The sequence below is a fragment of the Pseudophryne corroboree genome, unplaced genomic scaffold, assembly GCF_028390025.1.
Source record: "Pseudophryne corroboree isolate aPseCor3 unplaced genomic scaffold, aPseCor3.hap2 scaffold_1850, whole genome shotgun sequence".
In the NCBI taxonomy this organism is placed as follows: domain Eukaryota; kingdom Metazoa; phylum Chordata; class Amphibia; order Anura; family Myobatrachidae; genus Pseudophryne; species Pseudophryne corroboree.
This window is the reverse complement of record NW_026968488.1, coordinates 1-17,485: the sequence shown is the minus strand read 5'-3', so window position 1 is coordinate 17,485 and position 17,485 is coordinate 1. Positions and strand designations below refer to the sequence as shown.

The window sequence follows — 17,485 nt, the reverse complement described above, 5'->3', positions numbered from 1 at the left end:
TAAAGCCTACTGTTAGTGCTTCATCTACACGTTATAGCCCTGAATTTTCCAATGCCTATCTCTTTGCAAAAGAGAGATATCAGCAAGGAAAAGCTGTATTGTACCTTTGCATTTTTCTCCCAAACGAAGGACACTAGAATGAAAATTTTAAAGCCTCCTATTAGTGCTTCATCTACACGTTATAGCCCTGAATTTTCCAATGCCTATCTCTTTGCAAAAGAGAGATATCGGCAAGGAAAAACTGTATTGTACCTTTGCATTTTTCTCCCAAACGAAAGACAATAGAATGAAAATTTTAAAGCCTCCTGTTAGTGCTTCATCTACACGTTATAGCCCTGAATTTTCCAATGCCTATCTCTTTGCAAAAGAGAGATATCGGCAAGGAAAAGCTGTATTGTACCTTTGCATTTTTCTCCCAAACGAAAGATACTAGAATGAAAATTTTAAATCCTACTGTTAGTTCTTCATCTGCACGTTATAGCCCTGAATTTTCCAATGCCTAGCTCTTTGCAAAAGAGAGATGTGCCTGAGCAGCGGCCCTCCCCAGCCCTATCCCAAATCATACTTATTTTGCATAGGAGATACCATGGTCATGAAGATTGTTCTCCCAGGGTGAGGTTCATTCATTGCATTCTGGGTATGCTGACCCCTGTGATTTCCCCAAATGTGGGAAACTCAACTGCATTATTTGTGGTAGTGGGGGACTGTGTTTGTGCTTTCCTCTGGTCAGCTCTGGTAAAAGTCAGATTTCTTTGTCTCAGATCTTCCTCTAGCCTTGTTCTTCTTTCGAGAGTTCCCTTGTGCTGCCTCAGTTGGATCTCCTTCACTTGACAGGGGGGTGCCCGAGCAGCGACCCTCCCCAGCTCTAGCCCAACTCCTACTTACCTGCCAGGTGAGATACTATGATCATGAAGATGCTTCTCCCAGGGCAAGGCTCACCCATTGCACTCTGGGTGTGCTGCCCCTGCGATTTCCCCAAATGTGGGAAACTTGACTGCATAATTTGTGTTTCCCCTGGTCGGCTCTCATATAATTCAGATCTCTTTGTCTCAGGTCGCTCTCCAGCCTAGTTTGCTGTCTGTTTCCACTACTTTTTCTTGAGCCCCTCCCTTCTATACCCTTGTGCACTATCCTGACTTCTCCCGTCTGCTTACTTTGTGCCTTCCAACGCACAATGCAAACTACAGGTAGTGCTGCAGGGCCCACACCCTTTTACTTGCTTTACAGAGCAGCTCTGGAGCTGTTACAGTGCCCAGCTGCTGCAAGAAATCAGCTTGAATGCTCCAGGGGCTGGGGCATAGCCAACATGAGCCCCACACCGAAGGAGGGTGGAGGTGTTTAATGCGAACTAGGGGTCATCCAAGCGCCGCAAAAGGCCGCCATGCCCTGCACACCCCTTTATTCTTTTCATATGCAGACGAGGGTTGAAGCCAACTTTGACCCACTGCTTGGATGACATCACCATATTCAAATCCATCTGCTGCAGGCCTTCCCCCAGGAATGCTTGCACTAGTTGTTGCATTTGGTTTGTTGTTTGGGGGTGCTTCAGTATTAGGCAGCCTTCTGCCCTCCCATGTTCATCTGAAAATATGTGTTCTCCCTGCAGTTGTTGTCCCCAGATGAGAGTTCCCTTGTGCTGCCTCAGTTGAATCTCCTTTACTTGACAGAGATGTGCCTGAGCAGCGGCCCTCCCCAGCCCTATCCCAAATCATACTTATTTTGCATAGGAGATACCATGGTCATGAAGATTGTTCTCCCAGGGTTAGGTTCATTCATTGCATTCTGGGTATGCTGACCCCTGTGATTTCCCCAAATGTGGGAAACTCAACTGCATTATTTGTGGTAGTGGGGGACTGTGTTTGTGCTTTCCTCTGGTCAGCTCTGGTAAAAGTCAGATTTCTTTGTCTCAGATCTTCCTCTAGCCTTGTTCTTCTTTCGAGAGTTCCCTTGTGCTGCCTCAGTTGGATCTCCTTCACTTGACAGGGGGGTGCCCGAGCAGCGACCCTCCCCAGCTCTAGCCCAACTCCTACTTACCTGCCAGGTGAGATACTATGATCATGAAGATGCTTCTCCCAGGGCAAGGCTCACCCATTGCACTCTGGGTGTGCTGCCCCTGCGATTTCCCCAAATGTGGGAAACTTGACTGCATAATTTGTGTTTCCCCTGGTTGGCTCTCATATAATTCAGATCTCTTTGTCTCAGGTCTCTCTCCAGCCTAGTTTGCTGTCTGTTTCCACTTCTTTTTTCTTGAGCCCCTCCCTTCTATACCCTTGTGCACTATCCTGACTTCTCCTGTCTGCTTACTTTGTGCCTTCCAACGCACAATGCAAACTACAGGTAGTGCTGCAGGGCCCACACCCTTTTACTTGCTTTACAGAGCAGTTCTGGAGCTGTTACAGTGCCCAGCTGCTGCAAGAAATCAGCTTGAATGCTTCAGGGGCTGGGGCATAGCCAACATGAGCCCCACACCGAAGGAGGGTGGAGGTGTTTAATGCGAACTAGGGGTCATCCAAGCGCCGCAAAAGGCCGCCATGCCCTGCACACCCCTTTATTCTTTTCATATGCAGACGAGGGTTGAAGCCAACTTTGACCCACTGCTTGGAGGACATCACCATATTCAAATCCATCTGCTGCAGGCCTTCCCCCAGGAATGCTTGCACTAGTTGTTGCATTTGGTTTGTTGTTTGGGGGTGCTTCAGTATTAGGCAGCCTTCTGCCCTCCCATGTTCATCTGAAAATATGTGTTCTCCCTGCAGTTGTTGTCCCCAGATGAGAGTTCCCTTGTGCTGCCTCAGTTGAATCTCCTTTACTTGACAGAGATGTGCCTGAGCAGCGGCCCTCCCCAGCCCTATCCCAAATCATACTTATTTTGTATAGGAGATACCATGGTCATGAAGATTGTTCTCCCAGGGTTAGGTTCATTCATTGCATTCTGGGTATGCTGACCCCTGTGATTTCCCCAAATGTGGGAAACTCAACTGCATTATTTGTGGTAGTGGGGGACTGTGTTTGTGCTTTCCTCTGGTCAGCTCGGGTAAAAGTCAGATTTCTTTGTCTCAGATCTTCCTCTAGCCTTGTTCTTCTTTCGAGAGTTCCCTTGTGCTGCCTCAGTTGGATCTCCTTCACTTGACAGGGGGGTGCCCGAGCAGCGACCCTCCCCAGCTCTAGCCCAACTCCTACTTACCTGCCAGGTGAGATACTATGATCATGAAGATGCTTCTCCCGGGGCAAGGCTCACCCATTGCACTCTGGGTGTGCTGCCCCTGCGATTTCCCCAAATGTGGGAAACTTGACTGCATAATTTGTGTTTCCCCTGGTCGGCTCTCATATAATTCAGATCTCTTTGTCTCAGGTCTCTCTCCAGCCTAGTTTGCTGTCTGTTTCCACTTCTTTTTTCTTGAGCCCCTCCCTTCTATACCCTTGTGCACTCTCCTGACTTCTCCCGTCTGCTTACTTTGTGCCTTCCAACGCACAATGCAAACTACAGGTAGTGCTGCAGGGCCCACACCCTTTTACTTGCTTTACAGAGCAGCTCTGGAGCTGTTACAGTGCCCAGCTGCTGCAAGAAATCAGCTTGAATGCTTCAGGGGCTGGGGCATAGCCAACATGAGCCCCACACCGAAGGAGGGTGGAGGTGTTTAATGCGAACTAGGGGTCATCCAAGCGCCGCAAAAGGCCGCCATGCCCTGCACACCCCTTTTTTCTTTTCATATGCAGACGAGGGTTGAAGCCAACTTTGACCCACTGCTTGGATGACATCACCATATGCAAATCCATCTGCTGCAGGCCTTCCCCCAGGAATGCTTGCACTAGTAGTTGCATTTGGTTTGTTGTTTGGGGGTGCTTCAGTTTTAGGCAGCCTTCTGCCCTCCCATGTTCATCTGAAAATATGTGTTCTCCCTGCAGTTGTTGTCCCCAGATGAGAGTTCCCTTGTGCTGCCTCAGTTGAATCTCTTTTACTTGACAGAGATGTGCCTGAGCAGCGGCCCTCCCCAGCCCTATCCCAAATCATACTTATTTTGCATAGGAGATACCATGGTCATGAAGATTGTTCTCCCAGGGTTAGGTTCATTCATTGCATTCTGGGTATGCTGACCCCTGTGATTTCCCCAAATGTGGGAAACTCAACTGCATTATTTGTGGTAGTGGGGGACTGTGTTTGTGCTTTCCTCTGGTCAGCTCTGGTAAAAGTCAGATTTCTTTGTCTCAGATCTTCCTCTAGCCTTGTTCTTCTTTCGAGAGTTCCCTTGTGCTGCCTCAGTTGGATCTCCTTCACTTGACAGGGGGTGCCCGAGCAGCGACCCTCCCCAGCTCTAGCCCAACTCCTACTTACCTGCCAGGTGAGATACTATGATCATGAAGATGCTTCTCCCGGGGCAAGGCTCACCCATTGCACTCTGGGTGTGCTGCCCCTGCGATTTCCCCAAATGTGGGAAACTTGACTGCATAATTTGTGTTTCCCCTGGTTGGCTCTCATATAATTCAGATCTCTTTGTCTCAGGTCTCTCTCCAGCCTAGTTTGCTGTCTGTTTCCACTTCTTTTTTCTTGAGCCCCTCCCTTCTATACCCTTGTGCACTATCCTGACTTCTCCCGTCTGCTTACTTTGTGCCTTCCAACGCACAATGCAAACTACAGGTAGTGCTGCAGGGCCCACACCCTTTTACTTGCTTTACAGAGCAGTTCTGGAGCTGTTACAGTGCCCAGCTGCTGCAAGAAATCAGCTTGAATGCTTCAGGGGCTGGGGCATAGCCAACATGAGCCCCACACCGAAGGAGGGTGGAGGTGTTTAATGCGAACTAGGGGTCATCCAAGCGCCGCAAAAGGCCGCCATGCCCTGCACACCCCTTTATTCTTTTCATATGCAGACGAGGGTTGAAGCCAACTTTGACCCACTGCTTGGAGGACATCACCATATTCAAATCCATCTGCTGCAGGCCTTCCCCCAGGAATGCTTGCACTAGTTGTTGCATTTGGTTTGTTGTTTGGGGGTGCTTCAGTATTAGGCAGCCTTCTGCCCTCCCATGTTCATCTGAAAATATGTGTTCTCCCTGCAGTTGTTGTCCCCAGATGAGAGTTCCCTTGTGCTGCCTCAGTTGAATCTCCTTTACTTGACAGAGATGTGCCTGAGCAGCGGCCCTCCCCAGCCCTATCCCAAATCATACTTATTTTGCATAGGAGATACCATGGTCATGAAGATTGTTCTCCCAGGGTTAGGTTCATTCATTGCATTCTGGGTATGCTGACCCCTGTGATTTCCCCAAATGTGGGAAACTCAACTGCATTATTTGTGGTAGTGGGGGACTGTGTTTGTGCTTTCCTCTGGTCAGCTCGGGTAAAAGTCAGATTTCTTTGTCTCAGATCTTCCTCTAGCCTTGTTCTTCTTTCGAGAGTTCCCTTGTGCTGCCTCAGTTGGATCTCCTTCACTTGACAGGGGGGTGCCCGAGCAGCGACTCTCCCCAGCTCTAGCCCAACTCCTACTTACCTGCCAGGTGAGATACTATGATCATGAAGATGCTTCTCCCAGGGCAAGGCTCACCCATTGCACTCTGGGTGTGCTGCCCCTGCGATTTCCCCAAATGTGGGAAACTTGACTGCATAATTTGTGTTTCCCCTGGTCGGCTCTCATATAATTCAGATCTCTTTGTCTCAGGTCTCTCTCCAGCCTAGTTTGCTGTCTGTTTCCACTTCTTTTTTCTTGAGCCCCTCCCTTCTATACCCTTGTGCACTATCCTGACTTCTCCCGTCTGCTTACTTTGTGCCTTCCAACGCACAATGCAAACTACAGGTAGTGCTGCAGGGCCCACACCCTTTTACTTGCTTTACAGAGCAGCTCTGGAGCTGTTACAGTGCCCAGCTGCTGCAAGAAATCAGCTTGAATGCTTCAGGGGCTGGGGCATAGCCAACATGAGCCCCACACCGAAGGAGGGTGGAGGTGTTTAATGCGAACTAGGGGTCATCCAAGCGCCGCAAAAGGCCGCCATGCCCTGCACACCCCTTTATTCTTTTCATATGCAGACGAGGGTTGAAGCCAACTTTGACCCACTGCTTGGAGGACATCACTATATTCAAATCCATCTGCTGCAGGCCTTCCCCCAGGAATGCTTGCACTAGTTGTTGCATTTGGTTTGTTGTTTGGGGGTGCTTCAGTATTAGGCAGCCTTCTGCCCTCCCATGTTCATCTGAAAATATGTGTTCTCCCTGCAGTTGTTGTCCCCAGATGAGAGTTCCCTTGTGCTGCCTCAGTTGAATCTCCTTTACTTGACAGAGATGTGCCTGAGCAGCGGCCCTCCCCAGCCCTATCCCAAATCATACTTATTTTGCATAGGAGATACCATGGTCATGAAGATTGTTCTCCCAGGGTTAGGTTCATTCATTGCATTCTGGGTATGCTGACCCCTGTGATTTCCCCAAATGTGGGAAACTCAACTGCATTATTTGTGGTAGTGGGGGACTGTGTTTGTGCTTTCCTCTGGTCAGCTCGGGTAAAAGTCAGATTTCTTTGTCTCAGATCTTCCTCTAGCCTTGATCTTCTTTCGAGAGTTCCCTTGTGCTGCCTCAGTTGGATCTCCTTCACTTGACAGGGGGGTGCCCGAGCAGCGACCCTCCCCAGCTCTAGCCCAACTCCTACTTACCTGCCAGGTGAGATACTATGATCATGAAGATGCTTCTCCCAGGGCAAGGCTCACCCATTGCACTCTGGGTGTGCTGCCCCTGCGATTTCCCCAAATGTGGGAAACTTGACTGCATAATTTGTGTTTCCCCTGGTCGGCTCTCATATAATTCAGATCTCTTTGTCTCAGGTCTCTCTCCAGCCTAGTTTGCTGTCTGTTTCCACTTCTTTTTTCTTGAGCCCCTCCTTCTTTACCCTTGTGCACTATCCTGACTTCTCCCGTCTGCTTACTTTGTGCCTTCCAACGCACAATGCAAACTACAGGTAGTGCTGCAGGGCCCACACCCTTTTACTTGCTTTACAGAGCAGTTCTGGAGCTGTTACAGTGCCCAGCTGCTGCAAGAAATCAGCTTGAATGCTTCAGGGGCTGGGGCATAGCCAACATGAGCCCCACACCGAAGGAGGGTGGAGGTGTTTAATGCGAACTAGGGGTCATCCAAGCGCCGCAAAAGACCGCCATTCCCTGCACACCCCTTTTTTCTTTTCATATGCAGACGAGGGTTGAAGCCAACTTTGACCCACTGCTTGGATGACATCACCATATGCAAATCCATCTGCTGCAGGCCTTCCCCCAGGAATGCTTGCACTAGTAGTTGCATTTGGTTTGTTGTTTGGGGGTGCTTCAGTTTTAGGCAGCCTTCTGCCCTCCCATGTTCATCTGAAAATATGTGTTCTCCCTGCAGTTGTTGTCCCCAGATGAGAGTTCCCTTGTGCTGCCTCAGTTGAATCTCCTTTACTTGACAGAGATGTGCCTGAGCAGCGGCCCTCCCCAGCCCTATCCCAAATCATACTTATTTTGCATAGGAGATACCATGGTCATGAAGATTGTTCTCCCAGGGTGAGGTTCATTCATTGCATTCTGGGTATGCTGACCCCTGTGATTTCCCCAAATGTGGGAAACTCGACTGCATTATTTGTGGTAGTGGGGGACTGTGTTTGTGCTTTCCTCTGGTCAGCTCTGGTAAAAGTCAGATTTCTTTGTCTCAGATCTTCCTCTAGCCTTGTTCTTCTTTCGAGAGTTCCCTTGTGCTGCCTCAGTTGGATCTCCTTCACTTGACAGGGGGTGCCCAAGCAGCAATCCTCCACAGCTCTAGCCCAACTCCTACTTACCTGCCAGGTGAGATACTATGATCTTCACTGTTAGGGCAATCAGGATGTGGAATTCCCTGCCAGGGAAGGTGGTAATGGTGGACTCTGTAATTGGATTTAAAAAAGGAATGGATACATTTCTGAATGAAAAAGCTATCCAAGGTTATAATACTTAAAATATCAACATGGTTAATCCGGGGGTAACATGAGTTGTAGTAGTTAACTAGTCATAAAACATTATTCAGCAAGTATGTAGAATCATCACAACTTAAAACAGGTTTAACACGATGGGCAATTTGCCTCTTTTCAACCTCAAAAACTAAATTACTATATGTTACTATATTACTATGTTACTGTAGTATACAGAACACCACAATGTAATGAGCAGTGATAGTGAGCACTGATGAGGATACTAGAACTGACACTGAGCAGCAAGATGCAGCACTGGACTAATAGTAATGTACTGTAGTATGCTGAGCACCACAATGCAGCACAAGACAATGAGCAGTGATACTGAGCACTGATGAGGATACTACTGAGAACTGACACTGAGCAGGAGAGACACACTACTAGTATTACTGAGCAGCAATAAGTAACCACTGATACTGAGCACTGATATTGAGATTTCCACTGAGAGAACATAGCCACGTCCTCTCCACTCTCTCTTCAATGCACAAGTAAAAATGGCGGCAACGCGCAGCTCTTTATATGAAATCCGAATCTCGCGAGAATCCGACAGCGGGATGATGACATTTTCCCTTGTTCAGGTTTTCCGAGTCAGGCGGGAACAACCGAGCCTGCCTCGGACCAGTGTAAACCACGTGGAGTTCGTGGGGAATTCGGTTCTCGGAGAACCGAACCCGCTCCTCTCTACCTTATACCCATAATTTTTTTTATTTTCAATCTAAGCCCCTGCAGTTTTCTGTAAGCATCTGCTTCGCTATGATGATCAACAAGTCACAAGGGCAAACACTCAGGGCTTGAGGCGTAGATCTTAGGACCAGCTGCTACAAGCATGGCAGAGGTGTCACTATCACTGGTGACACCCAGAGAGGTGGCGAAGGAGATTGTAATGCAGTGCGCGCAGATAAGCAGCGCAATGGTAAAAAGGAGGCATGGTTTCATAGGTAGGGGCGTGGCCTGGTGGCCTGAATCTACATTTTGTTGCTCCGGGTGTCCCGGGGGTTGGGGGCTGCACCCGGGGACTAGTGTGTGAGCGGTGCTGGCTCCTGCACAGTGACAGGACATGGCCACCCAGCATGACGCCTCCCTTCTTGACCATGCTGTAATTGCAGTCGCACTGCAGTTCAGCGTGATCATAAACAATGGTGTAGCCTTCTGCTGGTGCAGACTGTATGTGCGCGCAGGAAGCCGCCACCATTTTTGTGATCACAGCGGCTGAATGTGATGTCATACAGCCGCTGTGACCACGCCCCCTGTGTCTCCTCCGTTGCAGACCCCATTTTGAAGCCTTGCCCCCGCACCGCTCCATCCCTGACTTGGAAATGGAGTGTTGCTGACCCCCCCCTGCCCCGATTGACAGGCAGAGGCGATCGCATTCTCTGCGGGGTGCCGCAGAAAATGCAGGCACATGCGTATGCTCTTAGCAATTTTTGCAGTTGGATCGCTTATTGTGATTGCAACCCAACCTGAATCAGGCCCTATTACCTATCACAATGCGCTGCGGGCAGTACAAAATTGGTTTAATATGGGAGAAAAACCCCCAGACCTGTGCTCCTTAACTGTACCTGGTGGCTTGTGGAGCGGCTGCCCAGTAATCAGTGTCCACGCCAGTGCGCACACGGTCCACCCCCTACGGCCACTCTCCCCTTCATCAGCGGCCTCGTGATCCGGAAGGGCGGTGTGTGTGTGACTGACCTTAGGAAGAAACCGGAGCCTCCGCTGCAGTGATCCAGCAACCAGGGCACGGGAGTATACAGCGCCGCTGGGAGTGATGAAGCTGCAGTAAAGATGTCTATTAGACCTAGCCTGCTGCAGCCCTTGCAGATTCTCATAAAAAAGTTCTTATTTTCTTGTCAAAATTAATAGCTAAGAATAGGCTGCCTGAGGCAGGCCCCTGTTAAGTGGCCTGCTACTGAAGGCACCAACTACAAACTGAGCTCCCTGTTCATGGAAGCGGGGTTATAGAGGAGAATGCGCTGAGCATCTTGGGAACATTCAAAAGCTTTGAGCCGGTTGGTGCCTCAGATCAAGATCCTACTCTACACCCCAATGTGAATCCTTGTGGAGTCCAGTGTACCCCACAGAAGAAATTAATGTGTCACACCCATTGGCAGCAACCTTAGAATAGCTGCTGACGGGCACAATTGAGAAAGGAAGGGGGGGGGACATTTGAATCCAGCACATAGATGCAATTCAAATATGTAATTTGAACCTTCCTATTTTAAAATATAATGGATGAACCTCACACTGTGAGAACAATCTTCATGATATAGAGATCTCATATGCAAAATAAGTATGAGTTGGGATAGGGCTGGGGAGGGTGGCTGCTCGGGAAAGCCCCTCCCCCGTCAAGTTAAGGAGATTCAACTGAGGATGCACAAGGGAACTCTCGTCTGGGGACAACAACTGCAGGGAGACCACATCTTTTCAGATGAACATGGGAGGGCGGAAGGCTGCCTAATACTGAAGCACCATCAAATATCAAACCATATGCAATAACTAGTACAAGCATTCCTGGGGGAAGGTATGCAGGAGATGAATTTGCATACGGTGATGTCATCCAAGCAGTGGGCCAAAGTTGGCTGGAACCCTCATCTGCATTTGAAAAGAGAAAAGGGTTATGCAGTGCATGGCGGCCTTTTGCGGCGCTTGGATGACCCCTAGTTCGCATTAAACACCTCCACCCTCCTTCGGTGTGGGGCTCATGTTGGCTATGCCCCAGCCCCTGAAGCATTCAAGCTGATTTCTTGCAGCAGCTGGGCACTGTAACAGCTCCAGAGCTGCTCTGTAAGGCAAATAAAAGGGTGTGGGCCCTGCAGCACTACCTGTAGTTCGCATTGTGCGTTGGAAGGCACAAAGTAAGCAGACTGGAGAAGTCAGGATAGTGCGCAAGGGCATAGAAGGGAGCGGCTCAAGAAAAGAGAAGTGGAAACAGACAGCAAACTAGGCTGGAGAGAGACCTGAGACAAAGAGATCTGAATTATACGAGAGTCGACCAGGGGAAACACAAATTATGCAGTCAAGTTTCCCACATTTGGGGAAATCGCAGGGGCAGCACACCCAGAGTGCAATGGGTGAGCCTTGCCCTGGGAGAAGCACCTTCAAGATCATAGTATCTCACCTGGCAGGTAAGTAGGAGTTGGGCTAGAGCAGGGGAGGGTCGCTGCTCGGGCACCCCCCTGTCAAGTGAAGGAGATCCAACTGAGGCAGCACAATGGAACTCTCGAAAGAAGAACAAGGCTAGAGGAAGATCTGAGACAAAGAAATCTGACTTTTACCAGAGCTGACCAGCGGAAAACACAAACACAGTCCACCACTACCACAAATAATGCAGGCGAGTTTCCCACATTTGGGGAAATCACAGGGGTCAGCATACCCAGAATGCAATGAATGAACCTCACCCTGGGTGAACAATTTTCATGACCATGGTGTCTCCTATGCAAAATAAGTATGATTTGGGATAGGGCTGGGGAGGGCCGCTGCTCAGGCACATCTCTGTCAAGTAAAGGAGATTCAACTGAGGCAGCACAAGGGAACTCTCATCTGGGGACAACAACTGCAGGGAGAACACATATTTTCAGATGAACATGGGAGGGCAGAAGGCTGCCTAATACTGAAGCACCCCCAAACAACAAACCAAATGCAACAACTAGTGCAAGCATTCCTGGGGGAAGGCCTGCAGCAGATGGATTTGCATATGGTGATGTTATCCAAGCAGTGGGTCAAAGTTGGCTTCAACCCTCATCTGCATATGAAAAGAGAAAAGGGGCGTGCAGGACATGGCAGCCTTTTGCGGTGCTTGGATGACCCCTAGATCGCATTAAACACCCCCACCCTCCTTTGGTGTGGGGCTCATGTTGGCCATGCCCCATCCCATGAAGCATTCAAGCTGATTTCTTGCAGCAGCTGGGCACTGTAACAGCTCCAGAGCTGCTCTGTAAGGCAAGTAAAAGGGTATGGGCCCTGCAGCACTACCTGTAGTTTGCATTGTGCATTGGAAGGCACAAAGTAAGCAGACGGGAGGAGAAGTCAGGATAGTGCACAAGGGTATAGAAGGGAGGGGCTCAAGAAAAAAGAAGTGGAAACAGACAGCAAACTAGGCTGGAGAGAGACCTGAGACAAAGAGATCTGAATTATACGAGAGCCGACCAGAGGAAACACAAATTATGCAGTCAAGTGTCCCACATTTGGGGAAATCGTAGGAGCAGCACACCCAGAGTGCAATGGGTGAGCCTTGCCCTGGGAGAAGCACCGTCCTGATTATAGTATCTCACCTGGGTGTGCTGCCCCTGCGATTTCCCCAAATGTGGGAAACTTGACTGCATAATTTGTGTTTCCCCTGGTCGGCTCTCATATAATTCAGATCTCTTTGTCTCAGGTCTCTTTCCAGCCTAGTTTGCTGTCTGTTTCCACTTCTTTTTTCTTGAGCCCCTCCCTTCTATACCCTTGTGGACTATCCTGACTTCTCCTCCTGTCTGCTTACTTTGTGCCTTCCAATGCACAATGCAAACTACAGGTAGTGCTGCAGGGCCCACACCCTTTTACTTGCCTTACAGAGCAGCTCTGGAGCTGTTACAGTGCCAAGCTGCTGCAAGAAATCAGCTTGAGTGCTTCAGGGGCTGGGGCATGGCCAACATGAGCCCCACACCGAAGGAGGGTGGGGGTGTTTAATGCGAACTAAGGGTCATCCAAGCGCCGCAAAAGGCCGCCATGCCCTGCATACCCCTTTTCTCTTTTCATATGCAGATGAGGGTTCCAGCCAACTTTGGCCCACTGCTTGGATGACATCACTGTATGCAAATCCGTCTTCTGCAGACCTTCCCCCAGGAATGCTTGTACTAGTTGTTGCATTTGGTTTGTCGTTTGGGGGTGCTTCAGTATTAGGCAGCCTTCTGCCCTCCCATGTTCATCTGAAAATATGTGTTCTCACTGCAGTTGTTGTCCCCAGATGGGAGTTCCCTTGTGCTGCCTCAGTTGAATCTCCTTTACTCTAAAACTTTTAAAACTTAGCAAAAGTGTTTACTAAATAGCTGCTCGGCAAAGTTGCAATGCCGAGACTCCCCGACCAGCTGCCCAGGATGAACCCACCTTTCTAGTAGAATGGGTCTTCACCTAATTCAGTAACGGCAATCCTGCCGTGGAATGAGCATGCTGAATCTTACCACAGATCCAGCGCATAATGGTCTACATGGAAGCAGGACACCCAATCCTGTTGGGAGCATACAGGACAAACAGAGCCTCTGTTTTCCTAATCTGAACCGTTCTGGTGACATAAATTTTCAAAGTTCTGACCACAGCCAGAGACTTTGACTCAACGAAGGTGTCAGTGGCCAAAGGCACCATGTGGAAAGATGAACCACCTTCGGCAGAAATTGTTGACGTGTCCTCAATTCTGCTCTATCTTCATGAAAGATCAAATAAAGGCTCTTGTGATACTGCATGGTTTGTACTGTTTTCCATGTGCTCCCAGATCTTTCAAGAAAGAAGCATGGTCAAGAAAGTTCTGTTTGAAAAGAAACAACATTTACTGTCATTGTTATAGAATTTGGGAGAAAAAACAAGAAGAAATCTGCACTGTTGACGCACTGGACAGAATGAATGAATCATAAAATATAACCTTTATTAAGTATGTATTAAAATTGGATAAATATTAATATTATTATCCCAAACTGCAGTGAAACATAAAGGTTAAAATCACAGAACTAACATACATGTGCATAAGAAGAATAAAGAGATGTGAAAAAAAGGTTTAAAAAGCGTGTCCGTGTGTGATTATTTTTGAAGGCACAACCCTGGCGGGGTTGTTTATATAGATATATATGTTGCTAATAATCACTTTCTAGCGTAATGTTATTAAATAGCTGTTAGTATCTATGTCGTCAGGTACCACTGGGTCGTATCCTATATACTCCTGTGGGAAACTTGACTGCATAATTTGTGTTTCCCCTGGTCGGCTCTCGTATAATTCAGATCTCTTTGTCTCAGGTCTCTCTCCAGCCTAGTTTGCTGTCTGTTTCCACTTCTCTTTTCTTGAGCCGCTGCCTTCTATGCCCTTGTGCACTCTCCTGACTTCTCCTGTCTGCTTACTTTGTGCCTTCCAACGCACAATGCAAACTACAGGTAGTGCTGCAGGGCCCACACCCTTTTACTTGCCTTACAGAGCAGCTCTGGAGCTGTTACAGTGCCCAGCTGCAGCAAGAAATCAGCTTGAATGCTTCATGGGCTGGGGCATAGCCAACATGAGCCCCACACCGACGGAGGGTGGAGGTGTTTAATGCGAACTAGGGGTCAGCCAAGCGCCGCAAAAGGCCGCCATGCCCTGCATGCCCCTTTTCTCTTTTCATATGCAGACGAGGGTTGAAGCCAACTTTGACCCACTGCTTGGATGACATCACCATATGCAAATCCATCTGCGGCAGGCCTTCCCCCAGGAATGCTTGCACTAGTTGTTGCATTTGGTTTGTTGTTTGGGGGTGCTTCAGTATTAGGCAGCCTTCTGCCCTCCCATGTTCATCTGAAAATATGTGTTCTCCCTGCAGTTGTTGTCCCCAGATGAGAGTTCCCTTGTGCTGCCTCAGTTGAATCTCCTTTACTTGACAGAGATGTGCCTGAGCAGCGGCCCTCCCCAGCCCTATCCCAAATCATACTTATTTTGCATAGGAGATACCATGGTCATGAAGATTGTTCTCCCAGGGTTAGGTTCATTCATTGCGTTCTGGGTATGCTGACCTCTGTGATTTCCCCAAATGTGGGAAACTCGACTGCATTATTTGTGGTAGTGGGGGACTGTGTTTGTGCTTTCCTCTGGTCAGCTCGGGTAAAAGTCAGATTTCTTTGTCTCAGATCTTCCTCTAGCCTTGTTCTTCTTTCAAGAGTTCCATTGTGCTGCCTCAGTTGGATCTCCTTCACTTGACAGGGGGGTGCCCGAGCAGCGACCCTCCCCAGCTCTAGCCCAACTCCTACTTACCTGCCAGGTGAGATACTATGATCATGAAGTTGCTTCTCCCAGGGCAAGGCTCACCCATTGCACTCTGGGTGTGCTGCCCCTGCGATTTCCCCAAATGTGGGAAACTTGACTGCATAATTTGTGTTTCCCCTAGTCGGCTCTCATATAATTCAGATCTCTTTGTCTCAGGTCTCTCTCCAGCCTAGTTTGCTGTCTGTTTCCACTTCTTTTTTCTTGAGCCCCTCCCTTCTACACCCTTGTGCACTATCCTGACTTCTCCTCCTGTCTGCTTACTTTGTGCCTTCCGATGCACAATGCAAACTACAGGTAGTGCTGCAGGGCCCACACCCTTTTACTTGCCTTACAGAGCAGCTCTGGAGCTGTTACAGTGCCAAGCTGCTGCAAGAAATCAGCTTGAATGCTTCAGGGGCTGGGGCATGGCCAACATGAGCCCCACACCGAAGGAGGGTGGGGGTGTTTAATGCGAACTAAGGGTCATCCAAGCGCCGCAAAAGGCCGCCATGCCCTGCATACCCCTTTTCTCTTTTCATATGCAGATGAGGGTTCCAGCCAACTTTGGCCCACTGCTTGGATGACATCACTGTATGCAAATCCGTCTTCTGCAGACCTTCCCCCAGGAATGCTTGCACTAGTTGTTGCATTTGGTTTGTTGTTTGGGGGTGCTTCAGTATTAAGCAGCCTTCTGCCCTCCCATGTTCATCTGAAAATATGTGTTCTCCCTGCAGTTGTTGTCCCCAGATGAGAGTTCCCTTGTGCTGCCTCAGTTGAATCTCCTTTACTTGACAGAGATGTGCCTGAGCAGCGGCCCTCCCCAGCCCTATCCCAAATCATACTTATTTTGCATAGGAGATACCATGGTCATAAAGATTGTTCTCCCAGGGTGAGGTTCATTCATTGCATTCTGGGTATGCTGACCCCTGTGATTTCCCCAAATGTGGGAAACTCAACTGCATTATTTGTGGTAGTGGGGGACTGTGTTTGTGTTTTCCTCTGGTCAGCTCTGGTAAAAGTCAGATTTCTTTGTCTCAGATCTTCCTCTAGCCTTGTTCTTCTTTCGAGAGTTCCATTGTGCTGCCTCAGTTTGATCTCCTTCACTTGACAGGGGGGTACCCGAGCAGCGACCCTCCCCAGCTCTAGCCCAACTCCTACATACCTGCCAGGTGAGATACTATGATCATGAAGGTGCTTCTCCCAGGGCAAGGCTCACCCATTGCACTCTGGGTGTGCTGCTCCTGCGATTTCCCCAAATGTGGGAAACTTGACTGCATAATTTGTGTTTCCCCTGGTCGGCTCTCGTATAATTCAGATCTCTTTGTCTCAGGTCTCTCTCCAGCCTAGTTTGCTGTCTGTTTCCACTTCTCTTTTCTTGAGCCGCTGCCTTCTATGCCCTTGTGCACTCTCCTGACTTCTCCTGTCTGCTTACTTTGTGCCTTCCAACGCACAATGCAAACTACAGGTAGTGCTGCAGGGCCCACACCCTTTTACTTGCCTTTCAGAGCAGCTCTGGAGCTGTTACAGTGCCAAGCTGCTGCAAGAAATCAGCTTGAGTGCTTCAGGGGCTGGGGCATGGCCAACATGAGCCCCACACCGAAGGAGGGTGGGGGTGTTTAATGCGAACTAAGGGTCATCCAAGCGCCGCAAAAGGCCGCCATGCCCTGCATACCCCTTTTCTCTTTTCATATGCAGATGAGGGTTCCAGCCAACTTTGGCCCACTGCTTGGATGACATCACTGTATGCAAATCCGTCTTCTGCAGACCTTCCCCCAGGAATGCTTGTACTAGTTGTTGCATTTGGTTTGTCGTTTGGGGGTGCTTCAGTATTAGGCAGCCTTCTGCCCTCCCATATTCATCTGAAAATATGTGTTCTCACTGCAGTTGTTGTCCCCAGATGGGAGTTCCCTTGTTCTGCCTCAGTTGAATCTCCTTTACTCTAAAACTTTTAAAACTTAGCAAAAGTGTTTACTAAATAGCTGCTCGGCAAAGTTGCAATGCCGAGACTCCCTGACCAGCTGCCCAGGATGAACCCACCTTTCTAGTAGAATGGGTCTTCACCTAATTCAGTAACGGCAATCCTGCCGTGGAATGAGCATGCTGAATCTTACCACAGATCCAGCGCATAATGGTCTACATGGAAGCAGGACACCCAATCCTGTTGGGAGCATACAGGACAAACAGAGCCTCTGTTTTCCTAATCTGAACCGTTCTGGTGACATAAATTTTCAAAGTTCTGACCACAGCCAGAGACTTTGACTCAACGAAGGTGTCAGTGGCCAAAGGCACCATGTGGAAAGATGAACCACCTTCGGCAGAAATTGTTGACGTGTCCTCAATTCTGCTCTATCTTCATGAAAGATCAAATAAAGGCTCTTGTGATACTGCATGGTTTGTACTGTTTTCCATGTGCTCCCAGATCTTTCAAGAAAGAAGCATGGTCAAGAAAGTTCTGTTTGAAAAGAAACAACATTTACTGTCATTGTTATAGAATTTGGGAGAAAAAACAAGAAGAAATCTGCACTGTTGACGCACTGGACAGAATGAGCCAGTGCACACCCAGATCTAAAGTCTTTCTTAAAGT

The 17,485-nt window shown here is 48.8% G+C and overlaps 13 non-coding genes and 7 pseudogenes across 13 annotated transcripts; 17 read left to right on the top strand and 3 right to left on the bottom strand.

The window, feature by feature from the left end:
* The first annotated feature begins 561 nt into the window (after positions 1-561).
* Positions 562-725, top strand: LOC135003265 (U1 spliceosomal RNA). The gene has a single exon (XR_010204314.1). It is a non-coding gene; the product is annotated as a U1 spliceosomal RNA (small nuclear RNA).
* A 152-nt stretch (positions 726-877) lies between these two features.
* On the top strand, positions 878-1,019 carry LOC135003273 (U1 spliceosomal RNA; annotated as a pseudogene).
* A 691-nt stretch (positions 1,020-1,710) lies between these two features.
* LOC135003245 (U1 spliceosomal RNA) lies at positions 1,711-1,874 on the top strand. The gene has a single exon (XR_010204296.1). It is a non-coding gene; the product is annotated as a U1 spliceosomal RNA (small nuclear RNA).
* A 152-nt stretch (positions 1,875-2,026) lies between these two features.
* Positions 2,027-2,168, top strand: LOC135003278 (U1 spliceosomal RNA; annotated as a pseudogene).
* Positions 2,169-2,860: 692 nt separating this feature from the next.
* LOC135003254 (U1 spliceosomal RNA) lies at positions 2,861-3,024 on the top strand. Its single transcript, XR_010204305.1, has one exon. It is a non-coding gene; the product is annotated as a U1 spliceosomal RNA (small nuclear RNA).
* Positions 3,025-3,176: 152 nt separating this feature from the next.
* Positions 3,177-3,318, top strand: LOC135003281 (U1 spliceosomal RNA; annotated as a pseudogene).
* A 692-nt stretch (positions 3,319-4,010) lies between these two features.
* On the top strand, positions 4,011-4,174 carry LOC135003244 (U1 spliceosomal RNA). Its single transcript, XR_010204295.1, has one exon. It is a non-coding gene; the product is annotated as a U1 spliceosomal RNA (small nuclear RNA).
* Positions 4,175-4,325: 151 nt separating this feature from the next.
* On the top strand, positions 4,326-4,467 carry LOC135003284 (U1 spliceosomal RNA; annotated as a pseudogene).
* A 692-nt stretch (positions 4,468-5,159) lies between these two features.
* On the top strand, positions 5,160-5,323 carry LOC135003243 (U1 spliceosomal RNA). Its single transcript, XR_010204294.1, has one exon. It is a non-coding gene; the product is annotated as a U1 spliceosomal RNA (small nuclear RNA).
* A 152-nt stretch (positions 5,324-5,475) lies between these two features.
* LOC135003272 (U1 spliceosomal RNA) lies at positions 5,476-5,617 on the top strand (annotated as a pseudogene).
* Positions 5,618-6,309: 692 nt separating this feature from the next.
* LOC135003242 (U1 spliceosomal RNA) lies at positions 6,310-6,473 on the top strand. Its single transcript, XR_010204293.1, has one exon. It is a non-coding gene; the product is annotated as a U1 spliceosomal RNA (small nuclear RNA).
* A 152-nt stretch (positions 6,474-6,625) lies between these two features.
* Positions 6,626-6,767, top strand: LOC135003271 (U1 spliceosomal RNA; annotated as a pseudogene).
* A 691-nt stretch (positions 6,768-7,458) lies between these two features.
* LOC135003277 (U1 spliceosomal RNA) lies at positions 7,459-7,622 on the top strand. Its single transcript, XR_010204319.1, has one exon. It is a non-coding gene; the product is annotated as a U1 spliceosomal RNA (small nuclear RNA).
* A 3,294-nt stretch (positions 7,623-10,916) lies between these two features.
* LOC135003270 (U1 spliceosomal RNA) lies at positions 10,917-11,079 on the bottom strand. Its single transcript, XR_010204318.1, has one exon. It is a non-coding gene; the product is annotated as a U1 spliceosomal RNA (small nuclear RNA).
* A 152-nt stretch (positions 11,080-11,231) lies between these two features.
* Positions 11,232-11,395, bottom strand: LOC135003264 (U1 spliceosomal RNA). The gene has a single exon (XR_010204313.1). It is a non-coding gene; the product is annotated as a U1 spliceosomal RNA (small nuclear RNA).
* Positions 11,396-12,069: 674 nt separating this feature from the next.
* On the bottom strand, positions 12,070-12,225 carry LOC135003293 (U1 spliceosomal RNA). Its single transcript, XR_010204324.1, has one exon. It is a non-coding gene; the product is annotated as a U1 spliceosomal RNA (small nuclear RNA).
* A 2,361-nt stretch (positions 12,226-14,586) lies between these two features.
* LOC135003261 (U1 spliceosomal RNA) lies at positions 14,587-14,750 on the top strand. The gene has a single exon (XR_010204310.1). It is a non-coding gene; the product is annotated as a U1 spliceosomal RNA (small nuclear RNA).
* A 152-nt stretch (positions 14,751-14,902) lies between these two features.
* LOC135003285 (U1 spliceosomal RNA) lies at positions 14,903-15,037 on the top strand (annotated as a pseudogene).
* Positions 15,038-15,739: 702 nt separating this feature from the next.
* On the top strand, positions 15,740-15,903 carry LOC135003253 (U1 spliceosomal RNA). Its single transcript, XR_010204304.1, has one exon. It is a non-coding gene; the product is annotated as a U1 spliceosomal RNA (small nuclear RNA).
* Positions 15,904-16,055: 152 nt separating this feature from the next.
* LOC135003280 (U1 spliceosomal RNA) lies at positions 16,056-16,218 on the top strand. The gene has a single exon (XR_010204320.1). It is a non-coding gene; the product is annotated as a U1 spliceosomal RNA (small nuclear RNA).
* The last annotated feature ends 1,267 nt before the right edge of the window (positions 16,219-17,485 follow it).